Here is a 25,490-nt window from a genome sequence, read left to right on the forward strand (position 1 = left end):
TGCTTCTGCTCCCAGGAAGCTACAAGCCATCAGAAGATGACCAGTAATAATAATAACAATAGTAGTAGTAATAGTAATAATACCATCTGAGTGAGCTAAGCTCTTTAAATACTGTATCCCATTTAATTCCCACAAGAACTCTACAATGTAGGTGTTAAATAGTAGTAGTAATAGTAATAATACCAATAAGCTCTTTAAATAGTAGTAGTAATAGTAATAATACCATTTAATTCCCACAAGAACTCTACAATGTAGGTACTGTTACTACGAGGAAATATAGTATAATGATTGTGACTGTGGATTTTAGAGATAGACTTGCCTGGGATTAGCTGTGGAATCTTGGGCAAATTTCCTAATGAGGGTAATGATAGTCCTTGCCTCCCAGGGCTTTTTGGTGAGCATTAAATGAGTTCATATATGTGAAGTCCTCAGAATAGGATTGTTTTAGAATGTGGACTTTGAAGCCAGACTGCTTGGGTTTACACCCCAGTTCCACTACTTATGAGCTATTAGACCCTGGGCAAGTTACCTGATTTATCAGTGCTTGGTTTCCTCATCTGTAAAATGGGTGTGGCAAGAATAGTACCTACCTCTTAGAGTTTTTATGAGGATTAAATAATGTATCTGTAAAGTGCTTAAGCAGCGCCTGGCAAATAATAAACTTCTTCCCATTCTCTCTTATCTCCTGGGACTCCAGCTACACGTGATAAACCCATTCACTCTGTCCTATTTATCTTTTACTCTCTTTTTCTGTTTCCTATCCCTTTTTGTGCTTAAGTCTGAATATTTTCTTCTGACCCTTCTTCCGATTTGTTAAATCAAAAATAAAAAATGTACATACATACACTTTATTGTTCTAAATAATTTTATGTACTCTCAAAATGAAATATATAAGTAAATGAGTAAATGCTCTGTGTATAGCATACACTTGACAAATGTTAGCTATGACTTTTAACCCTATGTAACATTAGAGGAAACTGAAACTTGGAGAGATCAAATAATTTTTCACAGTTACACGGCTAACGGGCGATGCAGCCGTGATTTAAATTCAGAGTTCATAGCCTTAATTATCATACTACGTGGCTATTGCTGGAATACTAGTAGGACACTGCAGATGTTTGGTGATTTACCTCATTCTTGGGGGTAAATACTGGCTTTATTATCTAGTGGATGTGGATGTGTGTGTATATTTTAAGAGCTTTGTCAGAGCGGAGTTCATTTCAACCTAATCTACCTTACCTACACCATTCTTAATTTTGCTCAAAATATGTAATTCCCAATTAGAAAGCCAAATTTTCATCTGTCATTTCATATGTGGAATCAGCAGGAGCCCTCACCCAAAAGAGATGAGCAGTGAAACTCACCAGTTCTCAAGCAAGCAGTCTGTGATTCCAGAATTAATCTCATTCTGCTGCCATCCTGAGCCCTTGCACTGAGGTGTGACTCTGGCAAAGGAAATAAATGAATCACCAGTTGTTTTTAATTAGTCTTTAGCTATTTAGAGCAGCACCACTTTAAATAATTAAAGGAATTTGAATGAAAAAAATAAAATAAATAGTGATTTCTTTCTTTGTTGATAAAGCTAGAATGTGTCAATATTAACTGGCTGAGAAAGAAGAAAAACTTTAGATGATTCTCTAGGAACAATTCTGCTTAACCAAAAGGCACAGATAGCAAGAACTCAAATGTACAACTGAAATCATAGCAGACTATAAAGTATAAATATAATTTTGTTCAACCATCCACTTCCCATCAAACACATACATATACAGTAAGTTCAGTGATTTCATTGTCTCCAATTATCAGCTTTTTTTTTCCAATTTACTCTTCCCTTAAAATATCATCTATTTTATCAGCTTTGATGATCACATCTACAGATGACACCTGAATTTTCAAGTCTTGTGTCTCACACATTTGTAATTACTTAGAAATACCTGCATGCTTATCCTGCCATCAGCCCAAATCAAATATATTTAAAAGTAAACATAATTCCACTTCCGTTTAGGATATACAGCTGGAAAGAACATTGTTTCCCCTCTAATAAAAAGAAAAGGCAGGATGATCGACATAATTATATTTTTCCTTAAACCTATCAAAAAGCTGGTATCACAGGGCAACAAAGTACGTTGAAATCCAAGGAAAAACAGAAACTTCCAAGGAGAGAGAGGCTGAGAACACTGGCTCACTCGTGGCAGAGCACGGAAAGAAGAAACTCCAGGTGCCATACAAGCAGGAAAAAAGGACTACAACTAATTTTTTTAATGAACTGCTAAAGTGTGGGCTTGTGAGAGAGTTTAGAATCCCTGGAGGCTGCAGACAGAAGGGAAGATCACACTCACTGCAGGCTCTTCTCCATGCATATCCACTGAGTGTGTTTTCTAGGTGCTCAGTATACGTGTGATGCAGAAAACATTCTGTCTGAACAGGGCCATTCCACAGGGACAGGAAACAGTTACAGATGAACATCAGGGACACCTTGGAGAAAAACATCACAGAGGACTGACTACAAATTGCCTAAATATCAAGTGCGCACATGTGCTTGTGTTTGGGAAGAAAGATGGAGGAGGCAGAAGGGGGACATGAATTCTCGCTTAATTTGCCGTGGAGATGAATGATTTTAGGCATCCTCTACAGTGTGGCTCCTTTTCAACAATTTCCTAATGTGAGACTTGGCAGGTGTAAATACCATGATGGGAAGATGTAGAGGAAGTGATGTGAAATCAAGACTAAGAAACAGGAGAGAAGACAAAGTGTGGCTGTTTTTTTTATGAGGTTGTTCCCATCTCAAAAAAAAAAAGTGTTTCCTTCACCCCTACCCACCTCACCTGCTCCCTCAGGCTTGGATGTGCAAATATCAAATTCTGCCTACACTCCTGTGCCGAGTGCATGTTTAGTAAATCCTTATTACCTGCAGTATAAATCATCCTTTTCTCCCCTTTTCCGAATGCCCCCTGAATTTTTATCCCACCACAGTTCATAGGGGCAGGGCACTAAATAAAGAGCTCAGGATAGTAGCCCCAGGTTTGCCTTATCTGGTTGATGTTTGTCCCTGAGCCTGGTGCCATCTCTTGATGAAAGTTAACACCGGTCTCCTATTTCTGAGATAGCACAGTGTCATATGCCCTGTTTTCCTTTTTTCACTTAGAGGTCTGATTCTACCACCACCACCACCACCACTCCATTTTAATAAATTTCCAAATCTTTTCCACATTCCAAAATCAAAATTTTCTGCTGCCTGTAATAACCACTGGCTTTGATTAGCAGCTTTGTATTAAAAAGAAGCCAACAACAACAACGAAACATTTTAAAATAGAATTGGTCTTTGGAAAAGAAGAGCTCTAAGAAAAATGTGTTTGGAGCTTTATCACATCCAAAACAAAACAATTTATAATTAATCTGAATCATACACAATCAAAAACATCATTGCTCACCAAACCTAAATGATAATATGAAACTTTACCTGTAGAGAAGAATGGGGCAATTGCAATAGAAAGAATAAAGCGGGGTTTTTATTAACTTCTGACATAGAGAAAATCTGATTTGAAGGAAAATATATTTATGCTTACTTAAGCTATATATTGGATTTCAGTGTGTGTGTGTGTGTGTGTGTGTGTGTGTGTGTGTGTGTGTTTAAGTGCATTTTGACCCACCTTAGTTTATTCTCAGGCCTAGTCATGGAAGGATTTGAAGAGTACTGAGAAGATCTCATACCTCAAAACAATTCTTTTTATACCTCGGGACAAAAATATACCAGAGTACACCCAGAGAAAATCTTCCTAGAATTCCATCATTGATAAATTTCTCATCACCATCTGCCATATGGACTGTGGCTTTTTCCATTATTATTATTATTATTATTATTATTATTTTATTATTTTATCTCTTGTTTCCCCTCCTTTCTGGGTCTTGTGATCACAGCCAGTCAGTCAGTCAGTCACTTCGGTTTCAATATGGCTTTGCAGTGAGGAAATTTCAGGATACAAATCACCCAGAGTGACCAGAATACTGTCTTGCTTCTTAAACCAGCTTGATGATTCTTAACTCATTAAACTCGATTTTAACAGATTGTTTCTCAAACTTCACTGCCAGGTCAGCTGCTCATTCAGCTCAATTCTAGCCACCATGTACTATCCGTGGTCCCAATTGAAGACAGCTTTCTTTCTGCAGCCTCTACGTATTGCTTGAACAGTTCTATTCAGATTCCATCCTAAATCACTTCACCAAACTTTTCATCTCAAGGTCTCTTTGGTCTGTTCAGATGAAGTCATTTAAGCTGCTGCTTCCTCTTTCCAAGACTTTTCTAGATAACAACTGTATAAAGCTAATATATTTTTCCCATGGTGCTCACCTAGCATCCTTACAACGTCCTATCTCTGCTCTAGTTTCTCATGCTTCTAGAACCTTCTTCAAGTTTCTTTAAAAATTTTTACATTTCATTTTGCCCATCTTTTCTCTCTCAGTTGTACTTCCAGTTCTTCCAGAACCTTCATCCTATCCCTCTTGATACAACATAAAGCCCATTTATATTTCAATTATTCTTGCCTCCATATGGACAGGGGTACTATACCCTTAAATCCACACATTCATTGGGGAAAGATGATCTTCTTGTACTCACAAGTTTTAATCAACAAAACCTTGTTGGCAAAGATCACTTTACATTTGGGCACCTGAGTAAGACAGTAAAGCCCTATGATAGGGCACAGACCAGGGCCTACATGTAGAGATGCTGAGGAATCACATGGGAAGAGTCCAGTAATTCATTAAGGCTCCAAATAGGATATAGCTACAAAATTTTGGGATGAGGTCAAGACAAAGTTATCTTCTGTTATTAAAACTAACAAAAATTGGAGAAGACTGTATCTGCAAAATGACTCACTTTAAGTGGTTTATAAACGTGACCCAAATGGAGCCATTGTCTCTTAGTTCAATTAAGAAAGTCATTGGGTTTCTCAAAGAACTATAGCCTACTCAATGATAATGCCTCAGAGTCTTGTGCTGCCATAACAGGAGTATTGGAAGTCTGCCTCAGACATAAGAAAAGACAAGCAAGGGAACAAGCTGACATTGGTTTTATCCAGCCTCCCAGAGGGAAGGACACTTTGACTTCAGAGGACCAATGTCAATTACTTAGTTAGAATGTACCTAGAATAGAGCAGGGGCAAGCTACACTTAATTTTATAAAAATAGCCAGTAATTACATCTAACTATTTTTGTTGTCATTATTTTCACCGAGTGGTGCAGTAGGCAGAAAGAACTAGGAAGAGGAGTGGATAGGAATGTCATGGATGAGGAAAATAATGTACATTTAGTGCCAGATAGGAAAATAAATTGCTAAATGGAAGTTTCAAGAGAGATGCAGCACGGGGGAGTGGGTGAACAGAAAGACAGACTAGGAAAAGGCAAGGCCGACCTACTGATAAGAGAAAGTTAGGATGAGGCATGATCACAAGGGAGTGCATTTAGAGATAAGTAAATGCTGAATCTGAATGCTTGAATGAAAAGGAAAATTGGGAGAAGATGTCCCATGGAGAGCTTGCCGTAGTAAGCACTTTTTTTTTTCCCTCCCAATGAAGCTTTGTAATGTTAAGCAATTGAGGAGTAAGCATTTATGACCGGCCAACGTAGAAGATAGGGGAGAGAATGTGATTAGTTGGATGTATTAAATCAGCAATCAAGACATATTGCATAAGTGCTGCTAAAACTTTGTTACCTAATATAAGAAATAAATTCAGTGTTTCCCAAATTTTAGTCTTTGGGTACTACCTTTATCATCTTTGACATGTCTTCATACCATCAGTACTATTATCTTAATGTAATTCTTTCTTAATATAACTAAAACAATTAAAATTTTTTTCACACTTTAGCTTCATCCTAAGCAATAGTATCCATGACACCACGAGTTTGATAAGCTAGTTAGAGCTTTTAGTAATACACATTAACATAAATGTATAACCTTAAAAGTAAAAGCTTCTCCATCCGTGACAACTGAAATCAACCTGTGTACTACTTACTGGTGATATACAGATCCCATCCTGAGAAACCCTAAGATATATATTATTTATCCCCAGTAATGCTGTGGTTTGGTGTGTAATAAGGAAAATGTTAAATGTACTCACTTTATTTTTCAGGCTCCTTCTTACCTTTTGAGAGAAAAAGAAGAAAATAAAGCACCATTAACTTTGTCCTACTTGGGTGGCTCAGGGGCTTATTTTTAAGTTATCGAGACTACTGGATTACTCAAAGTGTCAGCCAGGAGTAGCCATTTGGGAAGAGGGCTTTAGATTACTAGAAGAGCAAGATCTCCTCTGGTATGCAAGCAATGTTGGTAGAGAAATGTTCCTAGATACTCTGCATATGCTTTTATCCAGAGTATAACTCACCAAATAGAACAACTGTATATGGGAATGAACAGTGTACCTGTTGAAAGACAACTTCTTTGGGGAAAGTCAACTAATATTTATACTGTGAGTGGAGAGGGTCAGGTAAAAATCCATACTACCTGGATCCACCACACACACTTTTACCGCATTTCTACCAAAATGCAGCACCAACATTTTGTTCTTCCCAGTGGATTTACCACTAAGAGTGAAGCTGAAAAAATAGCCAGTAGTGGTATCTGGGCAGATATGAATTTGCCCACTGTAAATTCTGAAATTGGCATCCTTTTATAAAGCAGTCTCTTGTGAGTTAGGTTAGAATGAATGAGTTCTCCCCAAACTTGAACGATTTTGTGAGATGTTAAAAAAAAAAAAATGATTTCTCAACCTGTAAAGCTAAAAATCTGTGGAAACTCTACCGAAAGGATCATTCATATTTGGAGCCCAGGTTGATCAGAGGCTGTCCTCTCTTTCTTTGCAAACTTAGTAAGTACAATAGGTTCTAAAGACAAATTTAGTCTCTAATCCAGTTTCCCGAAGGCTGGCCCTGCTTGTTGGATACCATTATGAGGACACCCCTCTTCTCACTTCAGGGCTGCGCCTAACATCTTACTGGGGGAGGCTCTGCCTTGATAGTCAATAAAGGAAACTCGCCAATGGAGCTGTTTAAGAAATTAAATGAATTTATGTCATAGGGAACCTATTTTGAACCATAGCAAAGACTAGTTTGTGCTATAAGCTTTCATTTGGTAAGAAACTTGGCATCTTGTCACCAAACCATCTGCCTGTCTTCCAAGGGCTGTGCTGACCTTCTTATTGTCTTTATTTCATTTGGTTCATCAGGTAACAATCTCTGTGTTAATTAGATGCTAAGAGGACAATGGAATGTCTAGATAGCAGAATCCAGGACTAATCGCTAATCATACAGGACTGAAAAAAAAGGTCTTTAACATTAGCTAAGCTTGCTCTGGAGAAGGTTAGTCCATAAACTTTATTTCTTTTCAACAGTCTTGCCATGCTAACTTTACTTTTTGAAAGCATTTGATACTACAAAACTCTTAGAAGAAAACACAGTGGTATATCTTCATGACCTTGAATTAGGTGATGATGATTCTTAGATATGGCACCAAAAGCACAAGGAACAAAAGAAAAAATAAATAAATTAGACTTGATCAAAATTAAAAACTTTCATGTATCAAAAGATATTATGAAAAAACTGGAAAGAGAACCTATATAAGTAGAGAGAATATTTGCAAATCACACATCCAAAAGAGAACTTGTACCCAGAATATATTAAGAACACTTACAACTCAACAACAGAAAGACAAACAACTCAATTAATAAATGGGCAAAGAACTTATATACATTTCTCAAAAAAAAAAAAAAATGCGAATGGCCAACAAGGACATGAAAAGTTGCTCAACATCATTAATCATAAGGGAAATGGAAGTCAACACTACAATGAGATGCCACTTTACATCCACTAGGATGGTTATAATTTTTAAAAAAGGAAAATAATAAATGGTAAGGGTGTGAACAAATTGGAACTCTTGTACTTTGCTGGTGAGTATCTAAAATGGTACAGCTGCTGTGGAAAACAGTGTAGTAATTCCTCAAAAAGCTAAACATACAATTACCATTTGACGCAGCAGCTCCACTCCAAGGTACGTAGCTCAACAAATTTAAAGCAGGCACTGAAATATTTGTACATAAATGCCTATGGCAGCACTATTCACAATAGCCCAAAGGTGGAAACAACCCAAATGTTCATCAATGAATAAATGGATTAGCAAGATGTGGTATATGAATACAATGGAATATTATTCCGCTAAAAAAGTACATGCTATGATTTGGATAAACCCTGAAAACATGCTAAGTGAGAAAACCACACACAAAAGGTCATATTGTATGATTCTTTTTATATGCAATAGACAGAATAGGTAAATCTATAAAGACGAAAGCAGATTGCTGGTTGTCCCAGGCTGGAGGGAGAGAATGGTGAGAAACTGCTTAATGGGTATGGAGTTTTCTTTTGAGGTGATGAAAATATTTTGGAACTTGATAGAAGTGGTGCTTGTACAGGATATACCAAATGCCACTGAATTGTACACTTTAAACTGGTTAATTTTATGTTTTGTGAATTTAACCTCAATTTAAAACAAAAGGCAGTTGACGATTGTTGTTGAATGAGCTGACATGCAAATTTGAAGCCAGAATCAACAGAATGCAACATTATGTCCATGACTTTTGATGATGTACAGAGTCTATTGAGTTAAAATAATTTCCCAAAGAATCATATAAAGCTATCTTTTCAGGGAAATCCTTTTTATGAGTGTGTATGCTCAAAGTTTAGCTGATATCTGTTAAAAAGCAATATAAATTATTTAGCTTTGTTTCCCCATAACTAATGGAGAATTGGTTCAGAACAAATGACATTAATTTGAAATGACTGTCTAGCTGAAGTGACTGGGAGATCATGGGTAACTTGATAGTGTCAGATGATGAAGCTGATAGATGCATGGCATTGCAGCTGGCAGCTTAACAACTATAGAAGTACATCTACCATTCCATTGAATACTAATTAGGACTGGGGAGTCACCAGGAAAAGTGCTGTAGAAGTGTTGTACACTATTCTACTAAGAACAGATGAGTCTGCCAAGAGAGCATGTTTTATTCCCAAAGATACAGAATTTGGTAGAAAAAACTAAGAATCCTTACAGAGATGTGCTTTTTATTTTATGGAAGTCAGTTTCATTAACTTCCACAGAAAATGCCTTGATATGAGCCACCTGAAACCCTGATTAAAAGGGAATAACTTTAAATTTGCTCCTTCCTGGTCTGAAATTGGCCTCATTTCCCAAGCTGGTTAAAAGTTATTATTGCCCTAATGAAGAACCTTGAACTGTGTTACATGCACATCTTGATAACATACTAATGTTTGCATAACACCAAGCTATTACCTCTCTTCCACCTTTTGGAAAGGTCCAGCTTACTTACTAAATTGGAAAAAAAAAAAAAATCTTATAGAGATGGAACAATCTCACCTGAAATAGACAAGGAATAAAATGGAAAATGTTAACTTGTGCTTTGGGGTGGGGTGTGGTTCTCAGAATGAAACACAAACCAGGTTTTATATCAGGATGCTTTCTTAGCTATAACTATTATAGCTAAGAAAATCAAACTAATAGTGCCTTAAACCAATAGAGATTTATTTATCTCATAATTTGAAGCCAGGAGATAGATTCTATCTTTCCATTCCACTATCCTTAGCCTCATACTCTGGACTCATGGTTATAATATGGCCACCATAGTAGCAGACATCATGTTCACATTTAAAGCATAAAGAAAGTAGGTGTGGAGAGAAAGTAGGTGGCACCAACCACATCTGTCCCTTTATTAAGAAAGAAAAGCTTTCCCAGATACCTTACAGGAGACTTCTGCTCATGCCTTCCATATTGGCCAGAACAGGTTCACATGGCCACCCCTAACAGAAGGGAGGTAGAAAGAAAATATTTAGCATTTCTAACTTCTCTAAGTAGAGGGTTGGGAATGGCAAAAAGGGTGGGGAATGGCATATTTCAATGTTTGCCATGCTTTTCCTTGTACAAACATTAAAGAGATTCTTAGATGGAGAAATACAATAATCAATTTTATGCATAATAAACAAGAACATGGACAATGTATGACTCCTATTTCAACTCTCTCAACCTAGGAGGTATGATGTTCCTTAAGTTTTCACTTCATCTCAGAAAAAAAGAAAATGATATTCTACCTTAAATGATTTCTGGCCTTCTTTTTCTGGTCCTAAAAATTCTTCATGCATATTGACTCATTTGGTTTACTACATTTAAAAGAAAGGCAGTGGAGGTTGAGGATGAAGGGGAACATTGAAAATGAGCTATATGATCATTTACTCACCCAAATTTATAAATTTAAGGGGTCCTGGTTTGGAACAAGATACTTTTCTCTCTACTATTCTTTCTCTCTTTTGATGCCCAATTAAGCACATATGCTTACACACATTCACATACCATAAACACACACACACACACACACACACACACACAAATGATATAAATAGTTACCACCAGCATAGGGGAAGGAATCAATTATCCAAACTTTGGCCTGGGCAAAGGAAGGTTGTGACTAAATACCCAATGCCAGGAAAAGAGAGAAATTATTATTTCCCTAGGGAATACAAATCTCTTTAAGTTATTGCACCTGAAAAATAGATTTATGCAGCAATATTTTAGGGAACAGTGGTCAGATTTACGATGACATAAAATTCATTCAATTTACAAAAAAAAAAAAAAAAAAATCCAGCTCCTCTTTGTTCTCCACAGAACCTATCTTACCCAACCAGGCAAAAATAAGCTTAACCTTGACAAATTTTCTCCCTGCAGCAAATGCTTGCATCAACTGGCAGATTTTCTTGGCTGAGGATTTGTAATGACTTTCTTAATTGTGAAGAACAGAGTAAATGACTACATAAGGATTTGAGTATTATCATCCACAAAACCTTCTGCTGATTACTATAAGTTATTATTAAATGGGTTTTCCATGTTTCATAAGCATTTCCTGCACTGGTGCATCCTTTGAGATACTACATATTGCCTCTGACAATGATTCAAGAATAAAATATGAGCTTCAAAGAAAATGAAGCCAGCTGTGTGGTACAATAGATTTCAAGGAAGATTTTTATAATATCTTAGGGGTAAGAACTTTAAATTACATTTCCCAAGACAAAAAGAGAGTAGCTTCTACGGTTTTCATATAATTGTTAAAGTAAGTTTTACCAAAAAGAAAAAGTTTTCATGAAGTGCCATGTTTATAGATTTAATACTTGAGTTTCAATAACTGGTGTTGCATTTGTGATAGAAATAACCTGTGAATATCACTTAAAGGCAAAATATATTCTTTTCTCCTAGGTTGAAATGGACTTCTAATCTATTAGACAAAGGGTATAGTTTAACTATCTCTGTGGCAACCTTCTTTTTTTTTTTTTTTCATTTATCACAGCATCTGAAGAAAGAACATGCTGTGTAGAACCGGGCAAAAGTTGTCCTAGACTTTAATAAACTTGCTATTATATGCTATTTACAGATTTCTATCATATCTACAATCTTAGACATTAAGGTTGAGAGATACACAGGGTCTTCATAAAGTTCTTCTACAGATATCTGGTTATATTAATCCCCTTTGGCAAACTTCTATAGTACAATGTTTTAAATTTGGAAAGTACATCCTAATCATTTCCGTTTATCTTCTCAATATCCGTAAGGATGGAGTGAACTCTGGATAGGGAAAGTATTGGCTAATATTGAAGGCAGAGGAGTCTGTTGACCTTTCATAGAGATTTTATAACAACAATCAGAGGTTGAGAAGACAGATCATCTTGTCACAAATGCCATAATAAAGGAGGACAGCCAAAAAGGCAGAAACAAGATCTTATTGTTGGAATCCAGAGTAAGAAAGAGTTAGACCTACAACCTCCAAGCTCAGAGAATAAAAGCCCATAATTGGTGAGCTTACTGTTCCAGGCACTATAAGGGATAAATATTTCACATATTTCATTGTCATTGAAATCTCACAACAGTCCTGTGAAGAAGATATTATTACTGCCATTTTCAGATAAGTAAAGAAGGTTTATGGAAATTGCTCGATAAAATTTAGGTCCCTTCTCTGCTGCTCTTCACTATGATGATGTCTAACAAACGATGACCCTTTAATCAGTCATCCTTGATTTCATACTACAAATATTCAGCATACAACTATTTAATGCTAGGTACTGTGCTAGCCATTGGGCGAACCAAAATAAATAAGACCAACATAAGCCCTACACTCAAAAGGTTAAATTTGCTAGTTACTGTGGCACAGAGTCCATGTTTAAGAAATGATAATGGCAAATATTTGTATAGTATGTGTTATATACCAGGTGCTGTTTTAAGTGTTTGACATATATTAATTGATTTAATTCTCCCAACAGCCCTACCACTTTACAGATGAAGAAACTCAGCCAAGGCTAGAGGTTGAGTAATTTACCCAAGATTACACTCTTGTGATTTGCAAAGTCAGGATTTGAACTCAGTCTAACTTGAGGGACCATGATCTCAACTACTGTACTATTCTATCACTCTAATGAAATAGGTTAATTAGAGACCTCTCTCACTGACTCCCAGGCCTGCAGGATGTTAACCGTTAGATATATTTCTCTAAGAGAGAGAGTTTAAAATGAGGAAAGAATTAAAGAAATAACACCTCCTTCTTAGGAAAAAGGGAAAGGGGGGTTTTTTGGGATTTGACAAAGCAGAGAGGTCAGGAAGCTGAGAATATGGCTGAGGACAAGACAGGGATGGTCCGTGTCCTCTTAGAAGTCTCAGCAGAGAAGTGCTCAGGGATTACAATAAGTAGGGACACGCATGCCCTGTGGGGTCAGGAAAGTTTTCTCTGAGGAAATGTTTGAGAAGACCTGAAGAATTTGGGACAAGCCCTGAGGGCAGAGGGAACAATTTGTAGAAGTCTTGAGTCAGGAGAAAGTATACTGAGATCAAAGACCTGAGAGAAATCCAGCATGGAGATAGAGGAGTGTGGCATGAAATGGAGACATGTTGTTGATGGAGAGAGCAGACCATGTCGAGCCTTCTAAGCCATGTTAAGAACTCTGGACTTTGTTCTAAGTGCAATAGCAAGCTACTGAAAGGCTGTTAAGCACAGAACAGACATGGTCAAATTAGCTTAAAAAATTTTTTTTTAAAAAAAGATTATTCTGGCTAAAGACTGGAGGACAAATTAAAAGGGGGGAAAAATTATATTAAAAGATCCATTAGTGGGCCATTGCCATCTGACTGAGGTTTGATGGTAGGCTAGACTGGGGTGTTGGCAGTGGGGAGTAAAGAGGAAGGAAAGATTCAAAGATGAGTAGGAGATATTTAGGACCTTATGACTGATGGAAAGACAGAGGGAGCCGAGGACATCCAAAAGTATTTATTTTATAAATAAAGACCCATTAACCCACCCCCACCACACGCCCAACTTAGAAACTAGAACATTCCACACTGTGGCATTTGAGTCCCACTCTCAAAAGCCCATCCAGAGAGACAACCACTATCCTGATCTTTGTGTTTATAATTCTCTTAATTTTTAAATCTAGTTTTACCAGATATGTGTGAATTCATGAAAATGCCTTTCCTCCTACATTTTATTATGAAAACTATCAAATATACAGAAAAGCTAAAAAATTTTACAGAGAAAATCCTTGTTCCTACCACCTAGTTTCATAATTAACATTTTGCTATATTTTCTATGCATACATCAATCCATTTTATTTTCTGATGCAGTTCAAAGTATATTGCAGACATTACTACACTTCCTCAGGCATATCATTAATTAGAGTTCAATATTTATTTGCAGGGTTTTTTTTTAGGTAAAATTTACAGAATAAAATAAATGCACAGATCTCAGCTGCATCATGAGGTGAAATTTGATAAATGTACCCATCTGTGTAACCTGAACATCTGTCAAGGTACAAAACATTGCTATAACCCAAGAAAGTTGTATCATATCCTTTCCATTAATTGCAGGCACCGTGGCCCACAGCAGAGGCATGATTTTTTGTTATGATTTTTTTCACCAAAAAAATCATAGTTTTGCCTATTCCAGAGGTTTATGTAGATGACACATATAATATGTTTTCTTTTGTATCTGGCTTCTTTCTCTCAGCATGATGTTTTTGAGACTCATCCATGTCGTGGCATGTATTAGAAACTTGTTTCTTTTTATTGCTGAGTAGTATTCCACTGTATGAATATACCTTTGTTTATCCATCCACCAGTTGGTAAATACCTGAGTTGCTTTCTGTTTTCAGTTATTATGAATAAAACTGCCAAGAGCATTCTTATTAAAAAAGAATTCACTTTAAGACTTAATATATCTAGAATAAGAATCTATATAAATCCCGTTGAAGAGATCCATCACATTTATTCAACAAACTCAGTTAAGCATCTATGATACAAATTCTTTTTATGTGCTGAGAAATCAACAATAAATACACAGTCCCTTGCAGTGTTGAGGGAAATAAGGGGTGGAGGATAGAAAGTTGTGGCAAGAAAGTTCTCCTTCCTCTTCTCCATTTATCCCTTTCATTTCTCTGCCTCATGAGTAGAAAACAGTTATTATAAAAAGAATGTAGAAGAGCAAAGTTTACTACGGTATAAATGTGATAAGCTCTCCTTACTGTCCAAGCTCCCCTTCCCAGACACTGACTGCAGTTTTCCCTTCTTTTGTGCTCCTTCTCCACAGAATTCCCCTTTCCTTGGCCAACTCGGGCTAACCAGTGGATCAGAGGCAGAAATGTATGTGGGGCAGGGATCGAGAGATGAGAAAAAATGGTCTTGAGGAGAGGAATACGGGGTTACAAAGAAAAAGAGACAGGGGAACATCTAGCCCCAAGAGGAGAATAAAAGTCCCCATCTAAAGCAGAAGAGGAGGTACTTCGTAAGCAAGATTCCCAGATCAATAGACTGTTCAGGGCTTACCATTTTTGTAGGATTCTCTCTCAACTGTTTTTTAAAGAAAAATAATTCTCAAGAAGGAAAAATGTACTTTTAAAAAAACCTAATAAATTATAATCCTTTCTAATGTAACTTCCAAATGGTAATTTCCTAATGAATTAATTGGCTAGGAGCTATACACTTGTTCTTAAAAACAGAGACTGACTATTGCTAACTTTAGCAGAAAAGGAATTTGTTGGAAAGGCATAGGATACATGACAGTTTGGATAAGAAGACTGGACTCCAAGGCTGGAAATTTGATAGGAGCCAGGAAAGGTTGAAGAGTAAGCACCAGGCCAAAGTTTCACTGCAGGGATGTTCTGTTTGGGATGTTCCAATGGAAGTGACTGCCACAGCTGCCCTTGGCTACTGCTGGATGCACCAATTCAAAACTGTCCCTGCATAATAACATCACTAACTCCAGATTCAAGGCACTGGAAACCAGCATCCACTGGCTTTGCCCATAAGGGAATGGGGAGAGGAAATGCTTGGCTTTATCAATTTCAAGAATTGCACAGTGTGGACTCCATTAAAGTAGACACTGGGCAGCCGCAAAAAGGACAAATGCCCAATGCACACTGCTTACGGTGATTTACTAAAGTGTTATATTAAGAAAGGAGTAGAATTCCAGGCAAAGATTTCAGAAATGTTTGCAAGAGTAGCAGAGAAACTGCACCCAAGAATTACCTCCACTGGCCAACTCAATAACAAACATCACCCAGGTCTGCCCTTAACTTTGATTCCTAGATCTTGCAGCAAGTATCTTTGTCAAGATTGCTGATTGCCTAGGGTGAAACATTAGAAACCCCCAGCTCTGTGAAAGTGTAGGTATACACACCTTAATATACCCACGTTACATAATGAGTCTCAGTGAGAATGCCACATATGATAGGCATCATTGGTTATTATGGAATATGAATAGATTTGGAGTAGTTTCTTCTATCTTATTAATTTCAATTTAAGCAAAACATGATTAGTAAAATCATGTTTTAAAATATATATTTCCTCTAGAAAATATTTCACCTTTTTTCTCATAAAAATGAATGATAGTAATTTGAATGTCCCTGATGGATGAATAAATTTCCTTGTTACAATAGAAATTGAGTTATTAATTATAAATCAGAATGGATAATACTATTCAAAGATTCATGTTGAATCTAATTAACAAGACTGCTTTTTATAAATTAATTTCCTGACCTATTTCCTTATAGAATTGAAACTAGACTCAAATATATTTGTTCTAGTTACTTAGTTGTTGTATTTGAGCATGAAAATTTATATTTAGGATTCTATGTACTGTGATAACAAACGGACATAATCCAAATAAATGTTTAAATTAAAATTACAAATATTTAGGAACGTGCATTACCATCAAACCAAACTCAATATTTGGGCTTATATTCCTTACAAATTCTAATTGTTTAAAAGAAATTTTTTACAAATCTAATGTGATGTTTTGATTAAGTAATCCTTAGGGGAATAAGTTTCTTCATGAGGAGGTTCAAGGTGTTAAAGCTAATAACGCAAGGCTTCCTGAATGTGTTAGCAGGACAACAACACCTCGATACAGTGCTTCTATTTTATCCCTGCTAAGGTGAAGATAAAATTCCCTTTGAGGTAATTATGAAGTCTGTGAAGTTTATGTTCTTCTGGGGTGCAAGGCATGCTGGGACCTCCTCAGCCTGAGAGAAGATTTGACTTGGCAAAATAGGGTTTGCATTTGCTGGTGATGGCTGCAGTGCTCTCAGCAGTGCTGTGGTTTAGTGAGCTGGGGCAGAATTCCGGGGCTCAGGCAGTGGTTGGTCAAATGACAGAGAGGGGGTTTCTGAGTAGTGGTTCAGTTTAGGAACCAGACAAGACAATTACCAGTGTCAGTAAGCAGGGCACGGGCTAGCAGGGTCCAGCCATGGAAACTAGTGGCAGGAACTGGTTTGAGTTCCATGGCGCTACTCACCACAGGGGCTCAGAGTGCAGCCACATGGAGGAAGGATGACTGGGATCTACACCCAGACGCAAGGCGATACTGAGGGTCTAGGGACTCTAACTGATTCCCAAGCCTCCCTTATTATATCCTCTCTCGGTTAAGAGCAACAGAGGCAAGCCTGAGCTGGGGGAGGTGTTTGGGGTTGAGGAGCTAGAAAAACAGAGGCAGTCAAAATAAGTTGAGGTTGACATCAGCCTCCTCTTTCTATGCTTTCTTTTTTATCAACTCAAGAGTGACTCGTCTCCTACTTTGAACTCCCAAGTCCTTCTTGTTTTCTTCACCTCCTTGCCCATATCAAAATACTAATATAATATTGCTATTTATGTTACTGATTAACTGAAATGTAGTAAGCATTTGGGGGGCTTGCCTACCCAGAGCTCATTCTAAAGATGTCCCACCTAGTGGTCAAGGGCAGACCTGCTAACCAGGGCCTCCTAGATTAGCCACTGCACAAAAGACTCTGCCTCCGAATAGGTGACCCCCATTAAGGGATTTTCCTCTCTGGGGAACTGAGATTGAAAGACAAAGAGAAGTAGCCAATTGGAACTGAAAAGTCATGTTGCATCAGGCTGGGGCAGCCATTTTGGTACATGAAGAGCTGAAGTTATAGAAGAGTAGAAATGACGAGTAAGGAGAAGGAGCCTGTTGGTAGAGAATTAAAAGAACAGATGCAGAAGGAGTCTTGTTTCTTTGTGACTCTCCAATGCCAGCTCTAGAGCCCTGGATGTCTGGCTCAGCTGTACTGGGCTTCCTGTCCTTGGATTTCTGTAAGACTCTTGCTCACAAATTTCTTGAACTAACTTGAGGAAAATATTGTTCCTTGCAACAAAATGATCCCCAATATATAACAAAACTGTGGCATGTTCAAATAAGGAGACAGGAATCACAAAATCATTCAGGCCTACTTTTAAAGCTGGCCCTAAAAGTAAAACTGATTCCCTCCTTTGTTTGGGTGAATTACGAGTATAAAGATCAGAAGAGGTGTCTTCCCTGTTCGCTGCTGCCAGCCTTCATGTATGCATGGGTATGTGTGTGTACGCACCTGCTGGAAGCCTATTTTCTGTCACTGCTGGGTGATCTTGTCATGGGCCTGTCCACCAGGATCTGCAGCACACCCTGCTCTGGTTCACTGCCTCCACTTCTCATACCTTCCTTTCTACCTTGTGTCCTAAGACCTCTAAATATATATTTTTGTTCTTATAGATCCATTAATCTTTAGTACTTAATGAAATTTCTAGCCCCAAACCCTCTTGCTTCTCTAGAGAATATTAGACTACACCTTATATGTCATTTGATCTAGGGTAATAAGTTTCTGATAACAGCATTGCTACAACAGGTTCTTTCATTAATAGTGACATATCTGAATGAGGGATCACCGATTTATTTTGAAAATAGCCTTGCTGTATTTCTACTCACCCATGCAATATGCCAGAACCAGCTGCCCTTTGATAAACATCATTCATCTCCGGAGGGCTTCTTCCTTCCCCAGCAGGAAGTCCAGCTTTTCCTCTTGGGTGCTCCTACAGTATCCTGCTAAGGCATCATAATGTATTGCAGTTATTTCTTTTCATGTCTATCTCCTTTAAGACTGAATTCCTTTTATCACCTTTTATAGATTTAGTGCAGAGTACAGAAACTAAATATGGATTATAACAGGGCCTTCCTTTTGGGGTTATTATGAGAATTGAAAGTAGATTAATTTAAGTGTGTACAAAGCATTTATAGTGTTGTGACTGTTCACTAAACATTAGCAACTATTATTACTATTATTATTAATAATTTGCTTCCTTACACCAGGTTTCTGTCTGGGTATCTTTGTGGGAGATGTGCCATTCAGAAATAGAAAATGCAGAAAGAACTGAAATTTGGGAGTTGGAGCAAAATAATAAACTCATTTTTGGACATTAGCTTCAGTGCTTGTGAAGAGATCCAGGCATGAAGTTGACTTAAAAACATATCCCCCTACAGCTGGGACTCAATAAATGTTGACTAAATGAAAGGATGTTCCTTTAATCATTCAATCATTCATTCATTCAGTGAAAGAGTTCTTGGTCCTGATTTAACTCTGGCTATTCAATAACTTTAAGGGAAGGGGTCAAAGCTAACTTAATGTTTACTTTACAATGTATGCACAGTTAGCACTATTACAAGGGTCAGAATACCAAAAAGCTGGAAAACACTGATTTATTATATGGTTTTAAATCCCTTTTACCAAATAATCAAATATTTATTTAGTACTTTCTTTTTTAAAAAAACTTTTAGAAACTTTGTTTTCCATCAACCTTATTACCATTTTGTTTAAGAATATGTGGAAGACCTGCTTAAGACCACTCAGTGGTTGTTCCTACCCAGTCACTGGCCTGAGCGGTGGGGGCTGCAGAGCAGTCTTCAGTGGGAAACTGTTGCATACGCACAGAGGGCACCTGCACGGCACAGAGGGCACCTGCACGGCTTCGGGCAAGTCTGCGACTTCAGGCTGAGGGGCAGCGAACTCAGGAGCTGCAACAGTCTTTCACTCTGAAATTCCTCCGTGGTCACAGCCTTTCCAGCAGCGGCCTGCTCCTTTTCAATCTCTTCGGGGTCTCTGCAGAAGTAGAGATCAGGCATGACCTCCCACAGGTGTTTACGGGAGATGGTGTCACACATGCGCAGAACTTCCCAGGTCAGCATCCACCACATCAGCCCCCACTGAGTGGGCTCCCTTGTTGTTGCAAAGGATGGCAATGTCCACGTAGCACAGAAGAGAGTCTGTGTTACACAGGGCAATGGTGGGTAGGTTAACATGAGATGCCTCTGTGAGAGGCTGGCAGCTGGCCCTGGGATCAGTAACCACCAGAAGTCTCGGCTCCCAGACAGACGCCTGCATCTGGTTAGTGAAGGGCCCTGGAGTGAAGCAGCCAGCAATGGGAGTGGCTCCAGTGGCAGCAGCAAACCTCAGCACAGCTCGCTGGCCAGTATTCCTGGATGATATGATACTGACATCAGCTGGGTTTTCAATAGCAACAATGGCATGAGCTGCCAGCAGGTTCTCTTCAAATTTATGGTGTAGATGCCATCACTTTTCCTTTTGTAGATGTACTGTTCCCTTTGGAAGTCAAGGTTGGTGCTACTTAGGTGGGTTCTTGCTGCAAGAAATTTGAGGATATCGTCCTCCTTCATTTGCAGGACATCAAGAGCTCTGGACAGTTTCCTTTTAAGTTACGTGGGAGCCAAGAACAATGCTGTATGGACCCTTTTCTGGATACCACAGAAATGCTTTAGTACTTTCAAATACAGGGCTTTAAGGCCCTGTATAGATCTCTGATGTTCACTAGGTTGCAACCAATTTTGGATTCATTGCTCAAATATCCAAGCTGACCATGAATGGTCAAGAACTTAAAATGCCTTACTTAGAATTCACACGGATGTCACGCCAATTTTGAAAAACCTCTAATTTGTTCTGTAATTTAAAAAATGTAGAAGATAAAGAAGGAGGAGAAAGAAGAAGAAATGTAGGAGAGGAAGAAGGAAGGAAGGAAGAAAGAGACAGAAAGACTGTTGTGTGCCCACACTGCTAAACAGGTAGCAGTAGGGGGAAATAGGTTGCTCCTTTCCCTTCCTTTTTTCTGAAAACGAGATTATGAGTGGAAATTATAAGAAAAAGAAGTTGAATAACAGTCTGCTTTCTCTGGTTCTATCAAAGATAAGGGTCGTTGCAGTAACCAAATGACAAGATTTAATAAGGCATTTGATGTAACTTTTTTTCCCCGAGAGGCTGCTATAAATCCTTTGTATTTACTAACGTTTCTCTGTCTCCTGAAGCAATCCTTTCTCATCACCGCCATCCTCATTTCCTTCCTCAGGGTTCTACCCTAACAACCTCCCTTCTGAAAACATATCTGTGTGTTTTACTCCAAAAGATTTTGACTGGTAAAGTTACATTTCAAAACAGTCAAAGTCATGTTCCCATGTCTAGATTAGTTAAAAGCTCAAATCCCAGGAAACTGCTCATGTCTTTAAACAGTCAGGTTCTGCTGAGTACAGTTCACTGAGACATCACTATGGAAACCACAAGTTGCAGCGGGAGGCAGTGCCAGTGATTCAGCAGGTGGTATTTCCCTTAAAGTCAGTCATACCCAGAGCCCTGACAAGAGGTCAGGCAGACACCACACTATGGTTGTTTCATATATTTGATGGTATATACACTGACATTCACTGGGCCAAGGTGCAACCAGATTTTAGATCAGCCAAAACATGAGCAAGAAAAACAGCAAAAGAGAAAGACCAGAGTCAAGTGGTGAAAAAGAAAGAAAAATAAAGTTAGGTAAACTTCCATTCTGCTTAACTTTGTAAATCATTTGAAAATTGGCCTCAGTGACTGGAATCAATTGCTCAGGGAAAGGATTTAAAGGAAGGAGGCTCTTTCCTGTTAGGCTCATTCTTATTGCCCGTAAGGATAAGATATTGCTAGATAATGAGTTACCTACTTGGAATTTTTTATTTCTTAATGAATTATGAACTGCTTAAATTTTTCACTTTTGAATTTTGATTTAAAAAAAATAAGGATAGCTGTTGTTATTTCTATAGTGGCTTGGCTAAATTTAACTAAAGCAAACAAGGTTTCTCAACAACGGCACTCTTGATATTTTGGACAAGATAATTCTTTGCTGTGGGGGTGCTGTGTTATGCATTATAGCATGTTTAACAGCATCCCCTAGATGACAGTAACAAGCCTCTACCCGACATGGTCATAACAATAAAAAATATCTCCAGACATCAGTCAAATGCCCCCAGGGAGATAAAACTGCCCACAGAACTAAAGGTAAAAGACCCAGCTCCCAGGTAACTGGGAGCTTGAATCCAGACTGTTCTTAAACATTTTTAAGGCAAAAAGTAAGGTTTTTAAAAAATTAAACTCAAGTTCAATGTGAGAGGAATAAAACTCGTTTCAAAAGTGATTTCTCTTCTTTGCGATATTTGTACCAAGTGTTCTTTTTCTTTTTTAATTTTATACTTATTTCTTTCTTATTTTATACTTTTTAAAAATGCTAGAGGACATAATATATTATATATAGAAAACCCTGAAGACTCTACCAAAAAACTATTAGAACTAATAAATAAATTTGGTAAAGTTGCAGGATAAAAAAATCAATATATAAAAATTAGTTGTGTTGTTATACACAAATAACAAACCATCCGAAAAAAAATTTGGAGAAACAATCCCATTTACAACTGCATCAAAAGAATAAAATACCTAAGAATAAATTTAACCAAGGAGATGAAAGACCTGTGCTCTGAGAATTGAAAGACATTAATGAAAGAAATTGAAGAAGACATAAATAAATGAAAATTGCTTCATGTTCATGAATTGGAAGAATACCGTTAAACTGTCGATACCACCCGAACCAATCTACAGACTCAATGTAATCCCTATCAAAATTCTAAAGACATTTTTCACAGAACTAGAACAGACAATCCTAAAATTTGTATGGAACCATAAAAGACCCCGAATAGCCAACGCAATCTTGAGAAAGAAGAACAAAGCTGGAGGTATTACATTCCCTGATTTCAAACCATATTACAAAGCTATAGTAATCAAAACTAATGTTATTGACATAAAAACATACACATAGAGCAATGAAACAGAATAGAGAGCCCAGAAATACCTACGCATATATGGGCAATTAATCTATGACAAAGGAGATAAGAATATACAATAAGGAAAACATAGTCTCTTCAAAAAATGGTGCTAACAAAAATGCGTGATCACATGCAAAAGAATGAACCTTGACCACTATTTTATATCATACACAAAAGTAACTCAAAACTTGAATGTAAGACCCAAAACCATAATAATCCTAGAAGAAAACATAGGCAGTAAACTCTTTGGCTATCTGTCTTGGCAATATTTTTTTTGTATATGTCTCCTCAGGCAAAGGCGACAAAAGCAAAAATAAACAAATTAACTACCTCAAACTAAAAAACTTTGCACAGCAAAGAAAATCATCAAGACAAAAGGCAAGATATTGAATGGAAGAAAATATTTGCAAATGATACATCCAATAAGGGGTTAATATCTAAAATATTCATACAACTTAACATCAAAAATAAAAAATTAAAAAATGGGCAAAGGGCCTGAGTAGACATTTCTTCAAAGAAGACATACATATTGCCAACGGACACATGAAACATGAACATCACTAATTACTAGGAAAATGCAAATCAAATTCGTATAAATTGCCAGTTATAAAAACAGTCACAGAGATGTAAAGTACAGCACAGGGATTATAAACTGATAATAATGTTGTAATAATTATGTATGGTATCAGATGGGTACTAGACTTATTAGGGTAATTACTTTGTCATATATATATAAATGTCTAATCACTGTATTATATAACTGAAATTAATAATATTGTATGTCAACTATAATTGAAAAAAAAACATTTTTAAAAACCACAATGAGGTATCACCTCAAACCTATCAAATGGCTATTATTGAAAAGACAACAAATAACAAGTATTGGCGAGGATGTGGAGAAAAGGGAAAACTTGTGTACTGTTGGTAGGATTGAAAATTGGTGCAGCTACTATGGAAAACAATATGGAGATTCCTCAAAAAATTAAAAGCAGAACTACTGGACAACCTAGCAATTCCACTTCTGGGTATTTATCCAAATAAAATGAAAACACTAATTTGAAAAGATACATGTACCCCTACATTCATTGCAGCATTATTTACAATAGCTAAGATATGGAAGCAGTCTAAGTGTCCACTGATAGATGAATGGATAAAGATGTGGTACATGTATACAATGAAATATTACTCAGCCATAAAAAGACTGAAAGTTTGGCATTTGCAACACAATTATGCTAAGTGAAATAGGTCAGACAGAGAAAGATAAATACTGTATAATTTCACTAATATATGGAAGCTATAAAACAAACAAACAAAATATTCTTAGATACAGAGAACAAACGGATGGTTACCAGAGGGGAGGCAGGGGCAGTTGGACAGAAAAGGGGAAGGGGATTAAGAAGTACAAACTTCCAGCTATAAAATAAGTCGCAGGAATATAATGTACAATATTGAGAACAGAGTCAATAATATCATATGTACAGTGACAGATGGTTACTAGATTTATTGTGACCACTTTGTAAGGTATATAAATATTGAATTAGTATGTTGTACACCTGAAACTAATATAATATTGTGTGTCAACTATAATTAAAAATAAAATTTTCTTAAATGATAAAACCAATTTTGGCAAGGATATAGGGGAATATGCACTCTCATTTCTGATCAGGGCTGTAAATTCAGACTAATTTCTAGGTGGCAATTTAGCAATGTGTATTGAAAGCTTTAAAATTTCCTTTAACTCTTTGCTCAGCAATCTTTCAAGATTTTTATCTGAAGGAAATGTTTAGACAAGTATAAAAAGATATGTACAAGATCTTAATTGTAACATTAAAAAAATAGCCCAAATTGTAAGCAATAGCAGTATCCAAGTGGTTGTTTATAATATACTTCCTAAATGTTAATATTCTAATCTTTCCAATTTAAATGCATGCTGCAGTTGATATTAAGACTACCTACAGTTGTCAGGTAGACTAGTAAGTTTAAAAAAATAAACAAAACACAATGAGATATCACCTCACACTTTTTAGTTTTTAGGATGGCTATTATCAAAAAACAAAACAAAACAGGACAAGAAATAACAAGTGTTGGTGAAGATGTGAAGAAAAAGGAACCCTTGTACACTGTTGGTGGGTATGTATACTGGTGCAGCCATTTTGGAATATTTTCGGAGTTTCCTCAAAAAATTAAAAATAGAACGACCATACTGCCCAGCCATTGCTCTTCTGGGTATATATCCAAAGTCATTGAAATCAGGATCTTGAAGAGATATATGCACACCTATGTTTAGTACAGCACTATTCATAATAGCCAAGATTTAGAAGCAACCTTATTGTCCATCCACAGATGAAAGGATAGAAAAATGTTATGTCTATGTATGTGATATATATATATATCAATGGAATATTATTCAGCCTTAAAAAAGAAATAAACTTTACCATTTGCAACAACATGGATTGACCTTGAGGACAGATTGTGTGCCTATCAATAACCAATGCTGTGGCTGGACTAGCCCTTGTGGGGAGGCAAAATGCGTGAGCGTGGTCAAAACATACAAACTAGATAAACAACATCATGGGGATGTAATGTACAGCACGGTGACTACAGTTAATAATACTGTATTGTATACTTGAAAAGTTAAGAGAGAAAATTTCAAAACTCATTACAAGAAAAATACTGTAATTATGTATAGTGATGGGTGTTAACTAGACCTAGCGTGGTGATCATTTCGCAATATACAGATATTGAATCATCATGTTGTACTCCTAAAACTAATGTTACATGTCAATTATATCTCTGAAAAAAAGCTTATCCTGTACATTCATTTTATCAACACCTTCCTTTGATTTCAAGTTGAGAACTCAGTCATCAGACATGAGAGTAAAGTCAGTGACCATTCACCTTCCACTGTTCCCCTTCTATGCTCCTCTCAAGTAAAAATGAAAAAGGATGATAGCAACTATC

The 25,490-nt window shown here is 37.0% G+C and overlaps 1 pseudogene; it reads right to left on the reverse strand.

Annotated features, from left to right (window-relative positions):
* Positions 1-19,231: 19,231 nt before the first annotated feature.
* On the reverse strand, positions 19,232-20,207 carry LOC102894332 (annotated as a pseudogene).
* Positions 20,208-25,490: the final 5,283 nt, after the last annotated feature.

The sequence above is a fragment of the Pteropus alecto genome, unplaced genomic scaffold, assembly GCF_000325575.1.
Source record: "Pteropus alecto unplaced genomic scaffold, ASM32557v1 scaffold164, whole genome shotgun sequence".
Classification (NCBI taxonomy): domain Eukaryota; kingdom Metazoa; phylum Chordata; class Mammalia; order Chiroptera; family Pteropodidae; genus Pteropus; species Pteropus alecto.